Consider the following 22,447-nt stretch of genomic DNA (forward strand, 5'->3'; position numbering starts at 1 on the left):
AAGTGGAGCAGTGTATGGCTTATAAATATAACGTATCAAAAAGCCTATGGCGCAGGATAAAAAAGTAATGGGAAAAAATGAGATCAGTGCAACACTACAGGCGAATAGTAAGGACTATAAAACACACAAATTAGTGCGCTCCTCCCTCTAATTGCGAAGGTATAGTCAGTTAGCTATGCGTTGACCTCGGTAGTTACAGAGCGTTAGATAAGCTCGGAAAGATCGACCTTTCGAGAACCTGTTGACGCGTCGCGCCGAGACGCGAGTGTAAATTACAAGTGAAAATAACGGGCTGATAAGTTGTCCTCAAGGCCATCGCAGTCAGTTTCAGAACGCCTGCGCCTTTCTACGAATAGGCATTAAAAGACGTTTTACGCACGTACGTCGAGCTTGCTACTTAGGCTATCAACAGACACCGATAGCGACGGTCGTAAATCAGTTAGCGTTTCGATGTTGGTTTTGTTGTGACTCATTCCCTCCTTGAACGTAACAAAAACTACACTATTAATAGAAACATTCGTTGAGTAGGAATGCTCGTTCGCGCGAATCCTTCTCGCGTATCAAGGCGAACGGCTGATTTTACGAGGCCCGAATATCCCTCGATTCGCGTTTAAAAATAGCTGTCAAGTGGAGAAGGGACGACAGGTGTTTAAACATTCTGGAACCCCGTGACTCGCAACGTTTACACTCCGAAACTCTTACTTATCGAGGTATTCCTGGCATTCGAGTACACGATCGGCCGAATGTACGCGTTTGCGGATCCTTGACCGCTTTCGAGCAAGCTCGTTCGTCATCTGTTCTTTATATTTTCATGATAAGGTGCGCGGCTTCTATCTGGGTCGACAATATTATCGCTGAACAAATTCTGAAACAATTTTTAATTCCACAAATTAAACACTGACCTATCGAAAGATACCTAAAATCTTAATCCAATATAAAGCGTAAAAGTGTACGTAAAGAAGTAGTATTATATTATAGTTATAGTAGAAAGATGAAGTGTAACAAGTGCATATTGTCTATATAGTTTGGAATTAATAAGGAAATAAATTTGAAATCTCTTTTCACCGAGAAACAAATTTAGGTTACTCTGCCTGAAAATCCTCCATACTAATTATAATAGTAACCATCTTATCATGAATTCTGGCTGTACTCTGTGCGCTCCCTTAAAGTGTAGCGAATTGCGGCGACTGACTCGAATAAATAGAGCGCAAGAGAAAACTGATCGTGCATTGCCAGACGCGTTCTCCACCCAACGTTGCAGGAACTATTTCCAATCTATTGTTTAGTCTATACACAAGCACCGCAGCGTAAACCTTTACTTTTCGATCGGAAAACCTATCGTCCTCACCGAAAACCTAGCCAACATAAAAGCACGCAACAATTCGCAACGTTTACGGTTTCGTAATTGCACGGATGGAACGGCAAATCGAGTTCTGCAACGAACAAACGCGATTGCGGACTGCCTGTCCCCGTAGCCACACGATTTCGAATATTACTTCCAGCAGAAATTGCTGGATGTTCCGCGCCACGAAACGCCTACATTGTTAATCGCGTGACTCGCAGACAGCCTTGGACAAAATCTCCTTTGCGTAACACCCACCGTAAATTGCATCGCGATAAGAATTCCGCGTATCGATTTTCTTAATTGCTTCGCTCGAAAGCGCGCGACTCGATGTCAATTACCCAAGAAACGGAGATTAAAGGGAACGATGAAGAATCGCGACGAAGAGGAAAAACCGAGAAAAAGGAGGAAAATGGGGGACAATCGTGAACACATTTTACTAGGTCTCGACAACAAAATATTTGATTGTATCGATGACTGTGCGGTAAAGTCTTCTTAAATGCACAGAAACCTTCCTCTTCTTTATTCGTTGTCCTTCTCTACGTTCAAAGCTCGTCGGCAACCAAGAAAGGGACAAACGCACAAGTTCATGCCCGAACTTGTGCATTTGAGGAGACTTTACTGTATTTAGATTTGAAATTGATTCGATCTGACACGTTCGATTACGCCCACCATAATAACGTCTCGTTTTTGTTTCAGGTAAATATCTACAATTTCGGCGCCCATGCAGGGCTTTTCGATTCCCCGAGTTGGGTAAGTTGCACGAATCTCTCCATGAAATTTGTATTCGCGAAGTGGCACGCTACGCGACGGTCTAAATTTTCCGCCGATGAATCGATTTTTCCTCGTTTCGCGGCCGACTATCTGGAAGGTTTATCAGCGTCGCGTTCTGCCACGTCGTAACTCTCAATCTTATCGTCTCGGCGATTCATAAAACTACTGGCAATCGCGTCTCGTTGCTCACCGCCGTGCGTTCCCGTTTCTTCGAGGAGCTCGTAAAACGTAGAAAGCACTGAATGCGTTCATCCAAAGTCCAGGGCCGATAACCCGTCGCGCCTATCGCCAATAGACATAATAAGACGATGTTTATTTACAAAGCTGAAAGTGCTTCGCGCTAAACTGGAAACCCTTCCAAGAGCCCCGCTCTTCTGTATTCTGTTTCTGTATTCCGGGGCAACAACAGTTTCCAGATTGTCGAAACTTCGGGGAAACACGAGACGAAGTGCAAAGCGCGATTACTTCGAAGAGCATCGGCGTGGAAATTGTCTGAACTTTAGGAAATTGTCCCGGGGAAAAAAGTCCGCAAGAACCGTAATTGGCTTCCCTTCGTAAGAATTCCACGACTTCGCGAACGAGCGCGAATTAAATGGCTTCGGCTTCGTTAAAAAGAAGAACAATGGACAAAAGCCGACGATAAAACCGGCGAAATAATCATCGCGCGGAATATTTCGCGAGAGTAATCGCCGCTCGCGAATCAGCGCGTAAACAAAAAAGCGTTGCATCTCTTTTTCTCTCGAGTTCTCCGCGGTCTCGACAAGGTTCTCGGGGTACGATGAACCTAACGTATCGCCGCGATAACCCTGCCTTTCTCCCCGTAAATAGCTCGAGTCCCGGAGGTTATCGCCACGAGAGCGAGCGTGCAACGAAATCGCCAGTTTCCGGGTAACGCGATGACCGACGATCGCCTTGGAAAAATCGCGGGGAACTCGGCGGTGGGGAAAACCTTTTGGCATTGGACAGTCGCGTGTCGCATCGCGGGTCAAGAGCGAATAGCGAAGCTAACGAAGCTCGTGAGACATTTTAATTGAACTGCAGCACGGAAGTGTAGAAGACAAATTTTTTTCATGTGAATTAATCCCGTAGCTATTGACTCCTTCGTACCAATCAAACCCTATATGCTTCATAAACGAGTAAGGTGCCTAATCAATTGCACAATAGAGAAGACTATACATCAAGCTCCCCAAGAGGTGCCTCGAAAAATTTCTCCTCGCGACCTGGTTCTCGCTTATCAGACGGTATTTTTGCTCTTCGCGTAATCCCGGTGTAATCGTGTTATCTGCTTCCTGTCTCGTATCGCCGAGACGTTGACTTTCACCTACATGATCGAGTGTCGACGTTACCCTGCCTCTTATCTCCTATTCTAATTGCAAGTCGCTCCATTTATCTTCATCCGAGCCCCGTCCTTCGTCATTGTTTGGACCGTAACTCGAGCTATAAACAGCTTCCTCCTTCCTCGACTGATTAACGAGAAGCTTTCAAGATATATGAACGCGTTCTTTCTAACCGATTTTGAGTTATCGCGGAACGAAAGAATTCCTCGATGGCAACGTTTTGAAACTGATACCAGTTACCAGCGAGCCAGAGACTCGTTTGGGAAAAAAAAACGAGAATTTTTCGCGTAGAACCTGCTTCTTTATCGTTATTTCTTCGTGGAAGCGTGTTCGTGTCCCTGTTCGAAACCGATGGGTTACGACTTCGCAGATACGTCGTTAATGCACGAAGATTAATGTCGTGACACGAGTAGGGACATTGTTTAATTTATTCGCTCATTTAATAGTTTATGCATCCTTTTAACCAGGAATGAGCGATTCACTGGACGAGTCGGTTAACTCTACTTTTTGAGAAATCTTAAATTTAAGTGTCGAAGCACTTGGTGTACGAAGCACTTTTTATATCTCATCGCATTTCTCAACTTTTTGTTTTATGGAGCTTTTGTAAAATCTTAACACTAGAATGCTAACATGGAGTAAATTGTAGCATTCTAGGGTTAAATTTAAGTGTAAAAGCACTTGGTGTAGTCACATACCTACGAATAGCGTAGCCAACTACTACCTTAAAAGCCTGGGTTCGAGTCCCAGCTTTTTATGCTTGGGTTAGGGCCGACTAACAAATATAAATATCGAACAGCCTATGTGGCATCAAATATCCAATAGACAAATAAAAGAGACATTAAAAGAAAGAGATCTTGGTAAAATAAGTAACAGAAAAGTGGAAAAACATAAAGGCTCCCATTTATGGACATAAAAACACACTTATAGCCATCTAGTACCCGAACAATATATTTCTAGCTTCTCGAAAATTGGCCTGTCTCGTCGGTTGTCGATGCAGCGACATCGGCGATCGTCGATGATCGATAGCCATCTCCGGTTTCCCTGCCTCGAAAGGCAAAGTTGTCGGACCAGATTTCGCATCAGCGCGATGAGGGCAGGTCCGGGACGGGTTTTCAGCGTTGACGAAGCGCTCCCAAGCCACGTCCCCGGTTCATCGATCGCTCTGCACCAGGATCACTTTATTTGCGGGAAACTGTAACAAATAAATAAATAACATATTTCAGGGTGGTATAAATAAAGTTTTGGCGTTTTTTAACTTGCGTCAGGGGAAATCGGCACGTAATAAAAGTCGTTCGCTATTGTAACCGAGTTCCGTTCTTTCTGAAATATTCAACCGATCTCTCAAACGTCCTAAAATGTAACAGGAGGTTTTCCGCTTACTTTGACGTTGTTGTCGTTGGAAATATTTGTGGCTCTACCTCTTTTTATTCGTATTGAATTAGGTTGATCGTAGAATACTTTACGTTTGTTCGACGTACGCGGAAGATTTGTGAAAGGCTACCTCAAGGTCAGCCTCATTTTCCGATTCGACGGAACCAAATGTTTTACGAGACTATTATTATGACGCGCTCAGGGAGAAGTCATCCATGGTTCGCGGTAATGAATAGGTATCCGTACGTTAATGCATGTATTCCAAGCGTCGAGCTGTATAATTTTCATATTGCAACGATATCATCCGGCTTCGATTGAAATCGCGTCACGAGCATTGAATATTTAATGTCCGCGTCGAACCAGGTAATTCCATTGTACGCTGGCTTCCTCTTCGATTTATCGCTCTTTAAATTTAATTATACATGTCAACGTGAAATAGTCGCGGAAAAAAACCACGTCCACATATAAAGAATATGGGAATAATCGAGTTAAAGCGCAGCGTCGCGATCGAAAGCTTAATTGCGAGATGTGACAACATTCAGAAAGGTTGCCGATGCACGAGTTCCTGGCATTCTATTTTCGACAGAATATTGGCCTCGAGGGAAACGGCGACCAAATTTAATTGAACCTGAAACTTTAATGTCAACGTTAACATTACGAAAGTCACTTTCCTCTGTCAACCTGATCCTGACGCCGAGCCAACGTAAAAAGATTAGAGTCCATCGTATGAAAAGAAGAACGAGAGTCTTTTTCGGCGACTTCCATTCGCAACGAAGACAGATGTCGTCGAAGACGACTGCGAGAACCACGCAAACCCGAGCAATTTCGGTAATTGTATTCAGCTACCGTGTTTGGCCCCCGAGAATCTTTTCTTTGGGTCTGGTTCCGCTACAAAGAAAGCGGTGCACGAACGTTTGCTCGCGAAAGAAGAGGCGTTCACAATGCAGCCGGAAACAGGTTTCGGCCCTCTTAAATGGCTGGCACCTTGCCAGCTCCGTAATACGTCTGCGACTAAATGCCTCCCCTCGCCTCGTTTTTCCTCCCTTTCGTTCCTCCAACGACCGACCTATCTGCCCGGTCTGTTAATCCTCGTTGTCGCTGGCCCGCTCATAAACAGCTCGGTTTTATCGCTATCGTCCCGATGAGTCTCCACGAGTCGACGACCTTGACGATGTCGCGAACTCATCCCTCTTGGATATGCTCCCGCGGGATTGGCACGAGGACGCTTAGATCTTCGGAATCTGGTCGCGTCAGTTCCGACCTGGAATATTCGGTCGCTTCGCACTCGTATTTTCGAAATGGATATACAGGGAGTCCCGTAACTGGGCGTACAAGCGAGTAGGGGGTAATTGTACGTGAAAAATTGAATCGAAAGTGTAGAATACAATTTTTTCATACGGCGCTTTATTGTCGAAAGAAATAAGTTTGAAAATTTGTCGAGCACGGGTGCATTTGGACCAGCTTCAGCTCGACTAATTTCATTGTAGATCAGAAGCATAAGAAGCCCTATTAAAAGATTATTACAGCAATTGAAATTGCACGACGCACCAGAAAATTCAGAACATTCGATGCAATTTAATATAAGGAGAGCACAGTTACTTCAACAAATTTTCAAACTTATTCTTTTCGAAAATAAAGCGTCGCGTGGACAAATTTTATTCTGCATTTTCGATTCAATTTGTTTACGTAGATCACCTCCTACTTGTACCACCAGTTACGGGACACCTTGTAGAATAAAGCTCGTACAAATTCAGTGGCTCCCAAATTGAAAAATCCTTAATCCACAACTCGCGAAACAATCGTCGCAGGGTGGGTGCGCATCGTTCCGCGCCCCCTTCGACTGCATCTCCATTAAACCGCGTGCGCGTGCATAAATGTATCACCGGCCGAGTCCATAAATTCAAATTAACGCTCGCGGAATATGCAAACGCGAGTGTCCGCGTTTGAGAGAGTCTCGAGGCGACGAGGTCTCGCCGGTTCTCGCGATCGACGCGAGATTTCACAATGGAGAAGGAAGGAATAAAGAAGGTTTGATCTCGTGCGCGCTCGCGTGCTCGCGCCGGCTGCTTAACGATGTAATTCGTGGTGGCCGATAACGACCACCCTTACGCAACGCGCTGCTTCGAGTGCCGGCAATTAGGGTAATTGCATTCCGCGCAGAAGAACGTGGGCGAGGAAGGAAAACGCCGTGGAATAGAGAGAGAGAGAGAGGGAAAGATAGGAGCCCAGGGAGGGGAACCGCGAAGCGATTTGCAAGTCAAACGCCTCCGTTCTCCCTTTGCCCCCTCGGCGACGCTCTTGCACGCCGAGCGGAAAAAAAGCATGGAAAATCCGTGGAACGAGACGAATTTTGTAACGAGCCTTCTGGAAAACGACTCGGCGGATTATTTTTACGCGACGTTGTTAAGGAAACGAGACCCACCGAAGCAGGTTCGCTCGTCGCTGTTTGATTCGTGGGATAGTTCGTAATTGTGGCCGAGATAATAATGTCTCGGCTTCGCGGTTTCTAATATACCATTCGGTAGGTTATTCCCAGGGCTAGAGGTTCTCCGTGAAACAGCGCCTTAAACGATCGGAGACCGGTTGTTTCGTTTGCGGGGATCGTTTACGGTGCAACTTTTTGTCAGCATCGGATCGTACAGACCTCGTCTTTGTATAAACTCTGTATCTCCATCGGGTAGAGACACTCGAGTGCCGCAATGCTAGATCGTATTCAAATTAAAGAAACACTATTTCTTTACATGTATGTAAAATATTCCCTTTCAGTTCATTATGCTGGTAAAATATAAATGAAGTTTATTGGAGTTTATTTAGATCGTTTTAATTTCACATTCGATTACGAAATAATACTCGGTGACACGAACTCGCTTCTGTGTAAAATCGCCGGTCAACAATGCAATGAGTCTTAATATTGCTAAGTGCAGTATAATTAGTTTTCATAGAGGCAATGACCCTATTGTCCAAAACTATACTTTGTGCAGTTCTGTTCTCGCTAGATCCTTGTGTGTCAGAGACCTTGGAGTATTAGTTGATACTGCGTTGTCATTTGAACAGCACATTTCCAATGTTACCAATGCTGCATCTAGGATGCTGGGCTACTTTAACCGTACTTGCTCCCAGTTCCGTAATCCCACTACTTTACTCATGCTTTATTACTCCCTTGTACTTCCTCACCTTGAGTACGCCAGTATTATATGGGCACCCCGACTATCCAGACATATCGATATACTGGAAAGTATTCAAAGGAGATTCTTACGTTTTCTCTCATATAAAACCTCCTCTCCTATGGGTCGACTCGATCATGACTACAGTGCCATCATGTACAGTTTCAGGGTACTCTCACTCAGGGACAGACGCACAATAAATGAAATTGTTTTTATTCAGAAGCTTCTTACTAATATAATTGCTTGTGCACCTCTTCTTGGATTTGTGCCATTTCGCATTCCTCCCAGGACCACTAGGTCCTCGTATCTATTTCATCAATATGTTTCCTCGTCTAGATACTGTCTCCTCAATACTGTTGTCCGTGCCTGTGCTACAGTTAATTGCTTTAGTTCAGACAGCGATATGTTTATTGACTCTATCGACTCTACTAAACATAAGCTACATAACCTTTTTATCGGCAATTCTGCTATATTCACCGGCGATAACTTTGTTATGATTGTTTGCTTGTTTGTAAATTTTTGTTTCTCTCGACATCTGTCAACTGTGGTTGTTTATAATTGCTACACTGTATTAATTTCATAATGGGCTATGCCCGTATAGATTGAAATAAATAAATAAATAAATAAATAAACAATCCGTAATCTGGATACGTTTAAAATTTCGCGAATCCTCGTTCGTCGAGCGTTGAACCCTGCCATTCCAGCACTCGTTTCTACACCGGTCCACACTCGGTCCGGCTCGAAAACCGTGCTCCTTTGTTAGGTCTAAATTGATCCCAGCCACGACAAGAAAAATAGCCCGAGCCGCAACTTTCACCCAGACCCGCTGGACAACATTCAGTAACAACACCAGCAACCTAAACAAGGAATGCGCCCGAAATTCCAGGGAGCTTAGGGTTCGTGTTCCGAGGCGGAGGGTCGGGAACGCGGTCCCCCAATTGTGCGATTTCGCATCCGTTCTGCTCCCCCTTCCGACGCTCGAGTGGCATCGGGGCGGCTCGTCAAAGGACGCGAAGGCGAAGGTCGAAACGCGCGAGGATCGGGGAGGGAGGTGAAACCGGTTTTTAAATGGGCGCCGTAATTATTTCCCCTCCCTGCGAGACCGGAGAAATACCGCAGGATTTCTGGGCGATGTGTAACCAGCGGTCTGGCTATTAAGGCTATGCAGAAGGATGCTCGACGTCCTTCTCTCCCGACGTTCTCGTCGTAACGCGAAACGTTTGGATCGATCGACTCGAGTTCGACGCGAGGATGTCGGAAACGAGACAGAAACCCTGCAATTGCGGGACACGATAACGCCGGGGATGATGATAGAGACAAAGTTCCGCGCGGTGATTTCAAAGCGGAGAAACGGAATTCTTATGGTAATAAGCACGACGATAGAAACTGAACGAGTCGCGGAGTTAACGTACTAGTACCAATTTCCACGGTCACCCGTTTTCCATTTTCTTTCGCTATTTTTAATCAAGTTCTCGACGTCAGCCTCGCCTCTGTCCGCTTTAATTAATGCGCGTTTTAAAATGCAGTCGCACGCCAGTTCTCGAGCAGCTTCCTTGCCGTCGGGGTAACGATTGTTCCGTCGAAGAATCCGAAGGGAGGGAAAGCCCTTGGGGGAGAGGACGCGTTCTGGTCGTGTCTGGCACACACGTGCGGGAAACACAATCCGGAGCAGCTCGACCCGGCTCGAATGTCCTTCCTCGTTGAAAGGGACCGAGGGCAATAATCTTGATTATCCCCTGCGAAGTTACGGGAACGTGGAGTGCATTAAAATCCTGCAGGGACGAAGCGTTAAGGATGCACGGGACGGCGCATGAGCTTATTATCTTTCTTCGTGTCGCATCGTCGGTTTCCACTTGTGTCGCCGACTATTTCGGTTCGCGTAGATAATGCTGCCCGATACGCGGACACGGATGAGGAAACCTGCGCGTTTCCGTCGTGTCGTTCCGCGCGAACGTCTCCGCGACACCGGAAACGCGACATCGGAGAATCGATAAACGAGCTCGACAAGTACCTAATAATAGCATTTTTATGAAAATCCGCGCCGATACGGTGCGCGTTGCAACTCGACGAGATCAAACCGGAGGGGATTATTTTCGAATCACCGTTTGGGTTATTAGAGTTTCTGTTTGGGTTTTCATGGAACGTAGCAAAATTAACAATTCAAAATGTATCCAAATCCAAAGTCGATTGATACCGTCCGAAGTGGACATCGGTTATTTTCGCAAGACAAAAGACATATTCGATACTTTATATTTGTAGGAAATTAATACGATTTGCGAGCTAGATTCAGGTGATACAATCTTCCAGATATTACACAATTTTAAAATAGCAGCGAGAACTGAATTGGAACGGGGATAACCTAACGTACCGATATAGAACCGTCAGTTAAGTCTGTTCCATCAACGTTTCATTGCATTAGATGCAGATAGTAATTCGCTATCTTTCTAAAATAAACTTAACGTCCAAGTACAGAATTAATTCTCCATTTACTATTTGTAACAAAGCAACACCGAGTGTAACTCGTGACGATCGTTAAAATATCGCGATCGTCTATTGAATAGACTCTATTCGAACGGAACATCGTACGCCGCAAAGACCATATTATTATCCATCGCGAATGCCAGAAACCAGCAAGCCGAGCGGATAATCGTCAAATTTCGAATGACAGGAAATAACGCGGCCCGTTAATTTCCCCGGTGTATACAGGCAGACACGGTGGTCGGTGGACAAATTTAGAGCGTCGTGACGATTCGAACCACCACTCGGAACGATCTACTTCGAAATGTCCCGACAGCCCTCGAACGCGGCACGTCGAGGATCGTTGGATCGATGCGTGAAATAGATAATTAATCGACCTCGTTTCTGTCTCGTCCTCGTCACTCCGCCGACTCCTGACCGCCGTTTCAGCGCCGATTTCCGTTCCCGTTGTCCGGGCTTGTCATCGTTAATTCCGCGGGAGCAGATTTGTTGTCCGATCGAGAAATTTTCTGCGTTCCGAAATACCGTCGCGAATGGGGGATGAAATTATCGTAGCTCGTGAATCCATAACGACGAAACGTTACACGAGTGAACGTACATGTACGTACTATTCGCGATCGTGGTTTATTGTTACATTCGACCAAGTATTTGAGTTCCCCTTGACGCAAACAAAACAACCTTAACAAAACCTTAACACCTTCACAAAAACGATATTTGCAAGAGGAACTCTGAATGTAATAAACAAGTTATATAGACATCGACAAATAATTCGCGTCATCGGGCGCAAGGAGTGCTAAGAATTCCAGACGAGAAATGATTATCAAGCCGAAAGGAAACGAGCGGGCGCGTCCAGGCGCAACGATCCGCATTAAAATGCTCGCGACGACTCTCCGCGACTGACTCATCGGCGATTAGAGTCGATTAACTCCAATGTGAACACTTTACCGGTTCATTGATCGCCACGTCGCGTCGTCGTCGCCGGAGCAAAATGTATCGTATCGAAAATACCTGACGGATAAAGTCACGCAACCGCAACGTGGCCTCAAACCGCGATCTCGCGCTATGCAAAACACACGTGGGAACGCGGTTTAACGCGTTGCGCAGTCTTCCCACCGATATTCCATACCCTTTCATTAAACCGGAGTCACGTTTACATGCACGCACACGAACGCGTCATTCTTCGTTTATCGCCGTGAAATATCTCGCGTTTCCACTTATCGTTTCTATGGATCGTAAACGCGCGCGCGCCGATTGCCGTCGCGCATGGAGATCACATTGTGTCCCGACCGGGGCATAATCGGCCTATAAATCGACCGATAGAATCCCGTGCTCGCGTAACGCTCTCATAAAGACATTTTGCCGCGCCTGGGTCGTACTTAAGACCCGCTTCCACGCAACCTGGAGTCGCGACCTTTATTTCCATGCTGTTATAACGTTTCAATCATGGGATACCACTTGTTCTATTTTTGCGGAAAGATGAATACAGTAATGTCTCGAAATAAGCAACTCGGTCGGGATCGGCGAGCCGCTTATTTCGAGGGAGGTATGGTGTTCGGCTTGACTTTGTTCTCTAGCGAGAGAAAAGGAGTTCGGTGTAGCGCAAACTATGTACAACTAACAGTATTTTTTCGGAGAATAAAAACGCTAGAGAAAGAGAAAATATTACACGTGTTCTGTGCTTTTTCCACTAATCTGTTCGACTTCTCGCTTTCGCGGACCTCTCGCTTCTCACCTCTCGCTTCTTTTCGGATCTCACACTCGCGACTTTAAACAAAAGAGTGGGGACTGTACTTTTATAAACGGGCCTAAATCCTTGGAAACGAATAATTTCTTTCGGAACGTCGAGTCCAGCTGACGTCGCGACGCGCGACTATATTTTTTGTATGATTTACGCGTTGTCACGATTGCAATCAGGGCTTTAAAAGTCGTGACTCCTGGTCACGTGAAAACGGGGCTTAAGGATCGATCGACGCACGGTGATCCGGTCATTTTTCTCCCTCGGCTCGGCCCCTCCGGTCCCCTCGCCTCCGCCCATCGTCGATAGCAACTGCTATCCAGATCGCGAGCACGGATATCTGACTAAAGTCACGCGATCGTAATGCGGTGCCATTAACCCAGAATTCCTGGGGCACGAGGACGTAGGAAGAAAACCTCCGTCTCGTTCTCTCCTTCGTCGGCACGGCCCCCTCCAACCCGTTGGCTCTGTTCCCCTCTTTTTCTCGTTGGTTGCTCGACTGCGCGCGGACCTATTTCGCCGTGGATGGAATTTCAAGACGGAACGGGAGTTAACCTTGAAGAGGTATGCCGACTCCACTGACCGAGGAGGGTCTAGAATTACCTCTCTCGGTCGATGGAGACGGAGGACGGAGACTCGACCGGGTCCCTGGGGAGGACGTCTCGAGATCGGGCCGTGTTTCTTCTCCCGCGCGACTCTTTGTTTCGAACGCGCCGCGGTTGGATCGAGGTAAATGTTTGGGGATGTCCCCGACACCGGCGGTTTCATCCAATACCCGATTGAAACGTGCGGGAGACCAAGAGCGCGTATTCTGCTTGAAGCGAGTTTAGGTACAGTTTTTGGAAAGTTAACACCTCGACTGCCGGACTAATACTCTCGGAAATTTCTACTGGGATTAAATTTTCTTTACAGACAATTGCAAACTCTATAATTAAAAATTTATTATATTAACCGACTCCTTAAGTTTCATATTTGCCTTGCAAAATCTGGAAACCACCAATACAATAATATACAGAACGTTATTGAAAAAAACGCTATTCTCAACAGCATTGGAAAAGACCTCCTATACTCTAGGATCCCATCACATGTTGGTATAAAAGGAAACGAAGCAGCAGCAGCAAAAGAAGCGAGCTCCCTCCCATCTGAAACACACTGTACACCTGTTTCCAGTCAAGACCTTCAGAAACACCTCACCAAAGTCACAAAGGAACGATGGAACCAAGACTGGATAACTTCAAGACCTACTGCACTACATAACATTCGCAACAATATTTACGATATTCGTCCGGCAGTATCTATGAACCGAAAAGACCAAGTGATTTTAAGCAGAATAAGAATAGGTCACACCAGAATTACACATTCATTCCTTATCGCGAAAACTGCCCCAACGATGTGTGATGCATGTAATACGCGAATCTCCATGGAGCACATTCTAGGCCATTGTTCCAAATATAGTGCAAAAAGGACACGATATAATATATCGAACGTAGCAAACATGCTACAAAAGGCAGACTCATGTAGAACAATTCTATCCTTTTTGAAAGATATCGGAATCTATAGTCAAATATAAAATCTATGTGACTACAACACAGACGCAAAGCAAATGTGGTCACTCATAACCTGAGAAGGTGCATGTGACCTTAAACATCCAATTAAAAAAAAAATCATTCGTGCTTCATTTAAATTTATTTACTTTGATACTTAACTTCCGGAATGAATTTTTATAGTTATTCGGTGGAAAGCACACAAGTTCGTTAAAAGTAATGCAGGCATTTTTGTTTGTTCTTTTGATTGAAGTTAAGGTACCCCCCTTGTGGGATCAAAGAGGGATGCGAACACTCCTTGTTAGATTCGTTGTGGATAAAATTGTGAATAGAATGTACAACATTGAAATTGTATTAGGTTGTCCCGAAAGTTTCTTTCGCGAGTTGCACTCAGTTATTTTATGTGGTCGTGTTTATATAAATAGACGATCTAATTTCATAGATATTCATGTTGTAACAGTAATGGAGCAAAATGAATCGTGCACAATTCAGTAATGTAACATAAAACATAAAATATTGTGCATGCGTTACTTATTAATAAACCGAAAGAAACTTTTGGGACAACCTAATAATTAAAGAAATAATTAAAGAAAACAATGGGTTGTGGTGAGATAGCGCGGTGGATTTCAAGAGTTCTCCAGAGACTAGCAAACAAGGAGAAATTAATTGTAACGCAATGGAAATTTCAATAATCTAGATACCATCGCTCCCAGTTTGGATGCTCGTTTTCAAATCCGTGCAGGTTTTTAGATCTCGCGGTTCGTCTCTTATCTCCCTCCATCGAGAGACGATCCACGTTCCCCTTCGCTCTATTTTGACACGGTTACCCTTTATACTCAGTCCCTGACACGGCAAACCTAATCCCCTCGGCAAAGATTGGATCTCGTGTACAACCTTGAAAAGCATAATGGCGGCAGCGACGCGGAGGAAACACGAGGAAGGAGAAAACTCGTCTTCTGGATAACAATAACGACGCTAACCGGGGTACACAAAGTGTTACAGTGTTGTTCTTATTAAGAAGAAATTGCGATTAAGCCCCGTCGAAAGGGAAGCCCATCGAATTGCCCAATGTTTGGCGCCTCGTTCTTCTGTCCGCACTGTAATCCGCGTCCCGATCCAGCGATAATGTTCCAGGAGCACGGCTCGCTCCAGCCTCCAATTACGTCTCAGTTGCATCGGGAACGAACACTTTCCTCCGGACCAAGCTCGTGTACGTGAGAACGTTTTCTGGTCGGCGGTGAAAATAACAGAGGGAGAGCAAGGTCGATTCGGGCCACGGTCGTTAAAGCTCTCCGTGGACCGAGCGCCGTGTGTTACCCTCCCCTGGGATCTCTGGATCTTCTCTCGGTGCTTCGCAGCAGCCCACTCGCAGAATCACGATCGATCGAATCGTGGGCGGTCCTGGTTCGTGCGAGCGAGAGGGAAACCGAGGGGAGAACACCTCCTGGTCAGATTCGCCGAAAACGGGTCTGGCTGGCTATGGCGACCGTAAAAAAAACCGGTTCCTACGCGCCGGTTTGAAACACGAGGACGCTCCTTTCGCCAGGCACGAGCCTCCTCCAAGGTGCAAGGGATGCACGTGCGCGCGGGGACCACAGAAACGGAGAGTTGAAGTAGCTACGGAAAGTACACCCTATTTTTCTGGGATATCTTTGCACCCCGAAGTTACAACTAAATTCCTCTGAGATCTTTCAGGATACAGAAGTTGCGAATTTTTGCAGAACTCCGTATGATTTGCACAAATATTCCAATTTCGTGTTTAAATCCTCTATTTACCGGCAGGACTTGTGAGTTTATTTCTCTCGTGGTACTATATTAATAAAAAGCTTTGAAACCTATTGTGACTTTCGAGTCTAGGAAGTTCTATGAAGTTCATTTTTTAATTATTGAATGGCAGCACAAGTCTAGATTTTAAAAAAGGGTTAATATCACTTCCGACACACGGTTCCCTACGAAGCGCATCTTAACCTGAATTATCGCACGCCACTACGCGGCCTCGACGATTCTAGAGATTCTAACGCCGAATGATTTAGGAATCTTAATGTCTGGCGACTGTAATGGCAGCTGTTCGAAGACACTGTAAAGTAGCCTCTCTACTGCAGCAGGTTCCCGTACCTACCGGGGCGAAAAAAGAAAACGAACGCAGCAAACGCATCCGCGATGTCGAGTCACGAAGTCTCGAGAAAAAAAGAATCTACCGAGCTGTTCTTGTCCCGTACCAGCCATTACAAGTCGTTAGCGCGGACGATGGAGATGCTCCCCAGGCCTCGGTGTGCCCTTCTTCTACCTTTTCTTCTTGTTTCTGTACCGAACGTTTCGCGAAAACCAGGTTAATTCCCCGGTTGCATAATGCGCGCGAGTAGCGTCCGGTATACGACTTCTCGTCGTCCTTTTTCCTCGTGTTTTCTCGTACGAAATTTCGTTCGAGAGTTGACGGATGACTCGGCGAGCAAGCTGCTCGTTCGGTGAAATTAGTCGCGGCTCGGACACGGAGTTAGCGGCGTATTCGAGCAGAATTTTACCAACTTCTGTCGGAACGTATTTCACGGGAGTTTATGCGCGTTGGTAATCTTGACATCGCTTACATACGACCGTTGGTTGTTGTATTCACCGCCCATGCTAATCCTCAAAAATTATTGCTACAGCCGGATTTCCATGACGCTATTACGGATAAACGTAATCTTGAGAGACATCTCGCGGACGCCTCCGCGAAAACCGTGAGGGAATTTGGTACTTGTTGTTTTGAATTTACACAGTGCTGTGGCACGATGCAAATTAGACACCTTTTAAGATAAAGTGTCCAGAGTACTGCCAGTTGATAGTTTTATGTTACTTTATCATTTAATAACTGTCTAAATCTGGTGCTAAATAAAATAGCGACTATGAAACTGCTGATTGTGTTTACTCTAACGTTTATCTGAAAAGGATTTGAGGCGCGCTGTACCAGTTCAATAACTTCTGTGACCGATACGTAGTGATATTTCAAGGAAGCTTATATCTGCGAGCTCATAACTGCTAGTTTAATTAATTAAAGTGTACGTTTATCGATAAAGAACCTATAACGTTTATCTCGAGAAGATAGCGCCAATGCTCGAAAAAGTACAAATGCTTTTGTTACTCGCTGTATCGCGTTCCAAATGGCTCGTAAAGTGTGAGATATCGGCTTGCAACGTCACAAGGCGTCCGATGCCATCGCGTCGGATATCGCAAAACCGGCGCACTGTTCAATTAGGTTGGCAATTACGCGGGAGCCTGTTAGTCCTGCAATTTGGTCAGTGTATCGCTCGCGTTGGATGCAGGGTATCGTTCAGCTAGGGGAGCGATTCAGCGACGAGCTAAAAGTGTTCGATTACAACGGTGGACCTAGCGAGCTCCCTACAGTTTTAATTAAAGCGGAAAACATTCATTCGTTTCGAGAAAATGGTGTCTAAACGAATTAACGTTGATCGTATTACTCGATTAAATGAATAAACGTTGACTGCCGCGAAATTTCGTTGAGTTACAATTACGTTGTAATTATTGAATCAGTCTCTCTGCCAGAGAATGCAAATTAAAAATTCAGTTCCTGGACTTGTAAATTTATAAATAGGCTGCAGATGTTTGTACAGATGATGGAATACAAAGGCACGGAATCGATATCTACAGCTATCGCATTTGTGCACATGTTCCTACGTTTTACCATATTTCCTAGCTACCATAAATGCATAAACTCCTGCAGTTTACTCGTAAATAAATTCTCCGTATTACCAGAAAGTATCTGATCGACTTGACGCGGTTGATACATATCCATCGACCTTTCTTTTCAAGGGGCAACCATCAGACGCGAATTAAGGACAAATATAGAATTGCAAATGACTTTTCAAGTATTCAATTATTGGGAACTTTTCAGCCGAAATTGCTGGAGTGACGGCAGCGAACCATTAGACCGTCGCATCTCGATTGAATTCCCAATTATCCGCAATTTAAGGTTCGGAACCATTTACTTCTTGCGATTCCAGATTCTGCGCCCTAAATTGGCCCGAACGATCTTTATTTCCGTCCAGCTATTTCAGCTCAACCCGGCTGAATCGATTTCGCTTCGTAGCTGTCGTATCTGCTTGAACGCATCCACTGTGCATCATTCATTTACACGCGACATTGATATTTCCGTTAACGTTGCGTCACTATGCAAATTTGCACGATGCGACGGTTTCTAAATGGGAATCGACCAACGAGTATTGCTAAGCTCGACTTCTAAGAAAACGTTTGTTAAGTTTGTTTCCACCGTTTGATAAATGAACTAATCGATTGGGTCGTCACTAGAGCTATTCAGGACATGATTAGGTGTAGAAATTAATTCAACCCGATGGACGGTGAAATTTTGCTCGTAGAATCTCTCTTCACATTTCAATATTTATACCTCTAGTCTAAACAGAAATATTTGTACAACTACACGTGTCTCACCGACGAGAGATCAAAGATTGTATAATTTCTCTTCATAAATAAATTATAATTCATTTTATAAGACACTGAATGAATTTCTCTATTTAATATTTAGTCGGATATCAAGTAATTCAAAACGAAGACCTGCCGAGCGTTCTCCCTGATTATTTTCGACTTGTTGCTGCGACGACAACCCGATGAGAAAGCTTTAAATGAGCGAGATAAAAAAACAAAGAGGAAACCCTGTCCACGATCAATCGCCCGTTCGTGTTTACGTTTGCGCGACCATATGTAGCGTGCACCGATTCTCGCGCAGAAGCAAACGTGCCTACGGTAGAACTCCGTCGGCAGTTTTCAGTTTTCGCAACGCGATTCTCCGTGGACATTTTCGCCTCTTTCCTTTTCTTTCCTTCTCTATAGCCGTGGGCGAGAACGCGAGAGGCGAGGATCGTTGACCTCCCGACGGTCGCACGAACTTTACCTAGAGAACCACTCTCGCTGTCGCCTGTTTTTCGAGGTCGGACCTTTCGCCAGGGACGAGCGAAATTCGTATCTCCATGAGACCCTCGAATAAAGAATCAGAAATTAAAATTGGCTTGGGATATACTTCACAATGAACAACTGAACATTCTGTTGAACGACTCTATTTAACACTTTATCTACTGAGCGAATTCAAAAAAGAATTTTCTACAACTGCATATGCCAATCTAGGCTGATAATAATCCCTTCATACTGTTACCAGGTATATTGAGAGCCAAGTTTGTTTCCAACACTGAACATTGTAAGTAGACAACCATCGACACAGTAAATAATATTCGAATAACTAAATACTACAATTAAAAAGTCTATAGATAGGCTCCCGGTAAATAAAGTGTTAATTATTGGATAGTTCCTTGGATAGACCTTTATTCTAAACTGTTTCAATCATTGCTAGATACCGAATGTTTATGTATTTATAACAAATGTGGGAAAATACATGTTTTCATTTCAATTTCAATTCTTCATCTGGGTCTGTGCAAATATAAATTTGCCTAAGCCTAAATTTGCTAATAGCTACATATTTTAACAAAAATGTTAATTTAGTATAATTGTTTATCTGATGCGTACCATCGTTATTTGTTCTAGTCTGTACAAGCCTTTTTTATATAGAAAAAAGTTTACTTTAAATGATGATGTCAAGAACCATTTAGATCAGTTTTTGTTGAATAAAGATGGCCAAAGTTACCAGACCCAAATGGTGAATACATAATTCAATAAAGTATTTTTATATTAAAAAGAAAAAGGTTTTTTAATATAGCAACTAAATACAACCCAATAGTAGACTTCCATGTTAAGATGAAATATAAAATGCGCAGCTCAGACTTCGTTTCAAACATTCCTATATTACTACCTATTCGATCCTAAGAATCGCTTATTATGCGAATGAAAATTTAACCATCTCCTGTCTGGGCCAGTAGGAAAATATTTTCGACGCGATCAGAATTTCGTAAACAGATCTGAACAGAACTCGAGAAAAGGAAAATAGAAAAGTGTTCTACCTTACTTTGCGTAGCGAAATTTCTTCGAAAACGAAGAACGCTTACCGCGATTCCTATATTTTACTAACCGCGTCATGTACGGTCAAGACTGCTCGACTGGTTTCTGCCTAGCTTCAAATGTTTTTGGAACGGTTCCATTAATCTTTACCGAAGGAACGTAATGCTAGACATGTTGCAACAATGAAACATTCTGTCGTTTGTTTAAACAACGTGATATTCTACTTACCGAAACAGAGTGTGAAAAACGACAAGATCAGTACAGCGTAGCAACAATCATGGCGTCGGCAATCGATATCGAGATGATCATGGCGTTGGGATCGTTGACATCGAACTCAGTTTCAATCACTGCCCGAAGTCAATCACTGACCTATGACAGGGAAAAAAAGATTGCTTCAGGATACATGTACTGATTCAAACACAGCCAGATTAGAATAAAACGACGATCGATCTCGAAATAATTCCTAAAATATTGCTAATTAATCTGAAGAATCAATGTGAATCGAGTCGCGTCGATACGGACCACCTACGTTCGTGGATAGCAAGTTTTGTACTGAAATCAAGACTAAATTGTCATAGACTAAATTGTCGACACGGAGTACATGTTTATTTACGATATGGAACTTGATCTGTTTCTTACCGTGCTCGTACATTTGGAAGCAAAGGTCGATAATAGCTGGTAATTAATTTGAAGAATCAATGTGAATCGAGTCGCGTCGATACGGTTCACCTACGTTCGTGGATAGCAAGTTTTGTACTGAAATCAAGACTAAATTGTCATAGACTAAATTGTCGACACGGAATACATGTTCATTTACGATATGGAACTTGATCTGTTTCTTACCGTGCTCGTACATTTGGAAGCAAACAAAGCTCGATAATAGCTGCTCAAGGGTGAATGCGGCGAATACTAAACCTGTTTCGGCCATTTCCTCTACCTAACTTCGCGTAGCTAGCGATGCAACACTGTGCCAGCTGGTTCGGAAATCGTCGGCCGGCTTCGTGCGTGCTCGCAAATCTTCGTCGAGTGGCTTCGCGGTGGCGCGCAGCACGCGCCAACGTTCCTTTTCGTGTTTCGTGAAAATCGGAATCGTCGTGTCGCGCTTATGCTCGTTAATTTCAACGTTTTCTCGCGTCGTTCTCGAAAATATCCTAAGTGGTGGTCTAACCTAATCGCGTATATCGATCCTTGATCAGTGTGTCGAAACAAATGTCGCGGGAACCGGCATTGAACGTGCATCGACGTTGGCAAGATCGCGCTAAGTGGAAGTGAACGTATTTTGTGACGTGATGATTACCACGACTAAAAGGGATTACCGCTGGCTGAAAACCTAGCCTGGATTCTAAGGTAATGTGCTGCACAAACTCTTAATACCGTACGATCCGATTAAAGTTAATACGAAGCCGTCGAAATGACGACAGCTAAGGAACAAGTGACAAGTTACCTGGATTCTTGTTGAAAACGTCTTTCCGCCATGTTCCTTTTCCGACGATTATCGAACATTTATCGCTTGGCGGAATTTGCTTAGCGTTCCCGCGTTTTACTGACCGCCATGACAGGTGCCGTCGATTTCTATAAATCAGAAACTAGTCAAATTTCCACCCAAATGCATAATTTCGATTAACAAATAAAGATAGATAACTTTTGATGCGTTATTCGTCCACGAAAAAATGAATTCAGATTTTAAAGTTAGATTAAACTTCATTTCGAATGAGAATAACAGTTTTTACGGGTAACCGTATGGTCAAGTAATAGTTGCTAATAAATCACGTAGTCCTCCGTTGGCCATTAGTTGAGTAAGTGCGCTTCCGTGCTCGTGAAGAATGGAAACGATTAAATTGTCAAGGTTGTCACGAATTTCTGTCGTCGAATTGAAGCAGATACTACGAATCTCTAGGTATGTTATCAAGGATCTTACTTTCTATCGAGCCACGTCGATCGTCGCGGTGCTAGGTATAGAAAGTAACGGTAGATTCGTGTCTGGCATTTCTCAATGTTATACGATCGCGAACAATGCGCCGTGTCGAATCGCGTACGTACACAACCGACTTTAGATTGTTACCGAATTAACCCGTGGAGCTTCGACCTCGAATTAAGTGTACGTGCTCGTTGAAGCATGAAATGAAAACAGACTCCGGGAATTCCAAGTGAAACCCTCCCTTCTCCCCAATGACCATCCTCGACCGTCTCTCCCCACCTGCAAAGAAACGGGAAAAGCAGCAGGTGGCGTTCGGAATATATACGCATCAAACATGGCTGCCCTTTCGAGTGTCTCCGTTTCGATCGCACATACGAAAACGAAATTTTACCTATCTCCAGGGCCGGCGCAAGGCAGGTTCAGCACGTTCGCTGGAACCCGGCTCCGCGTTTTAAAAGTCTACGAAAATTACTGAATTAAAAGGCACCGATTTTGATTAACTTTTGACAGAATGATGATACCATTAACAAATGCAAGCAATTTTTGCCGAGATGCAAGACATTTTTTTAGTAGCGATGATTAAATTGAAAGGAGTGACAAAAATCATCAAAGTATTATTATTTAATATTCATCTTATAAAAAATATGTAATATGTAACAGCATTTGTGAATAAATAATTCCTCGTTGTAAAATTTAAGTGTAGAATTTGAATGTGAATTCAGGCCCCGCAAAAGGTCACGCCGGCCCTGCCTATCTCCCTCGATTTCTTTCAAATTCTATAAGGCTATCGCTTTTCAGCATTCATTCCATATTTACATGTATCTCT

At 44.2% G+C, this 22,447-nt stretch overlaps 1 protein-coding gene and 1 long non-coding RNA gene across 8 annotated transcripts in view; one reads left to right on the forward strand and one right to left on the reverse strand.

Annotated features, from left to right (window-relative positions):
* Positions 1-22,447, forward strand: part of LOC128878833 (probable JmjC domain-containing histone demethylation protein 2C) — a 257,594-nt gene that overhangs the window by 102,631 nt on the left and 132,516 nt on the right. The window lies entirely within an intron of this gene.
* On the reverse strand, positions 4,332-21,774 carry LOC128878834 (uncharacterized). 4 transcript variants are annotated; one of them, XR_008457508.1, is made up of 4 exons: positions 21,622-21,774; positions 21,148-21,275; positions 19,932-20,072; positions 4,332-4,645 (listed from the first exon to the last, which is right to left on the reverse strand). It is a non-coding gene; the product is annotated as an uncharacterized LOC128878834 (long non-coding RNA). The 4 variants fall into 4 exon arrangements; XR_008457509.1 differs by lacking the exons at positions 21,148-21,275; positions 21,622-21,774 and adding exons at positions 20,343-20,471; positions 20,547-21,030; XR_008457507.1 differs by lacking the exons at positions 21,148-21,275; positions 21,622-21,774 and adding exons at positions 20,343-20,459; positions 20,547-21,028.

The sequence above is a fragment of the Hylaeus volcanicus genome, chromosome 6 (genome assembly GCF_026283585.1).
Source record: "Hylaeus volcanicus isolate JK05 chromosome 6, UHH_iyHylVolc1.0_haploid, whole genome shotgun sequence".
Lineage (NCBI taxonomy): Eukaryota > Metazoa > Arthropoda > Insecta > Hymenoptera > Colletidae > Hylaeus > Hylaeus volcanicus.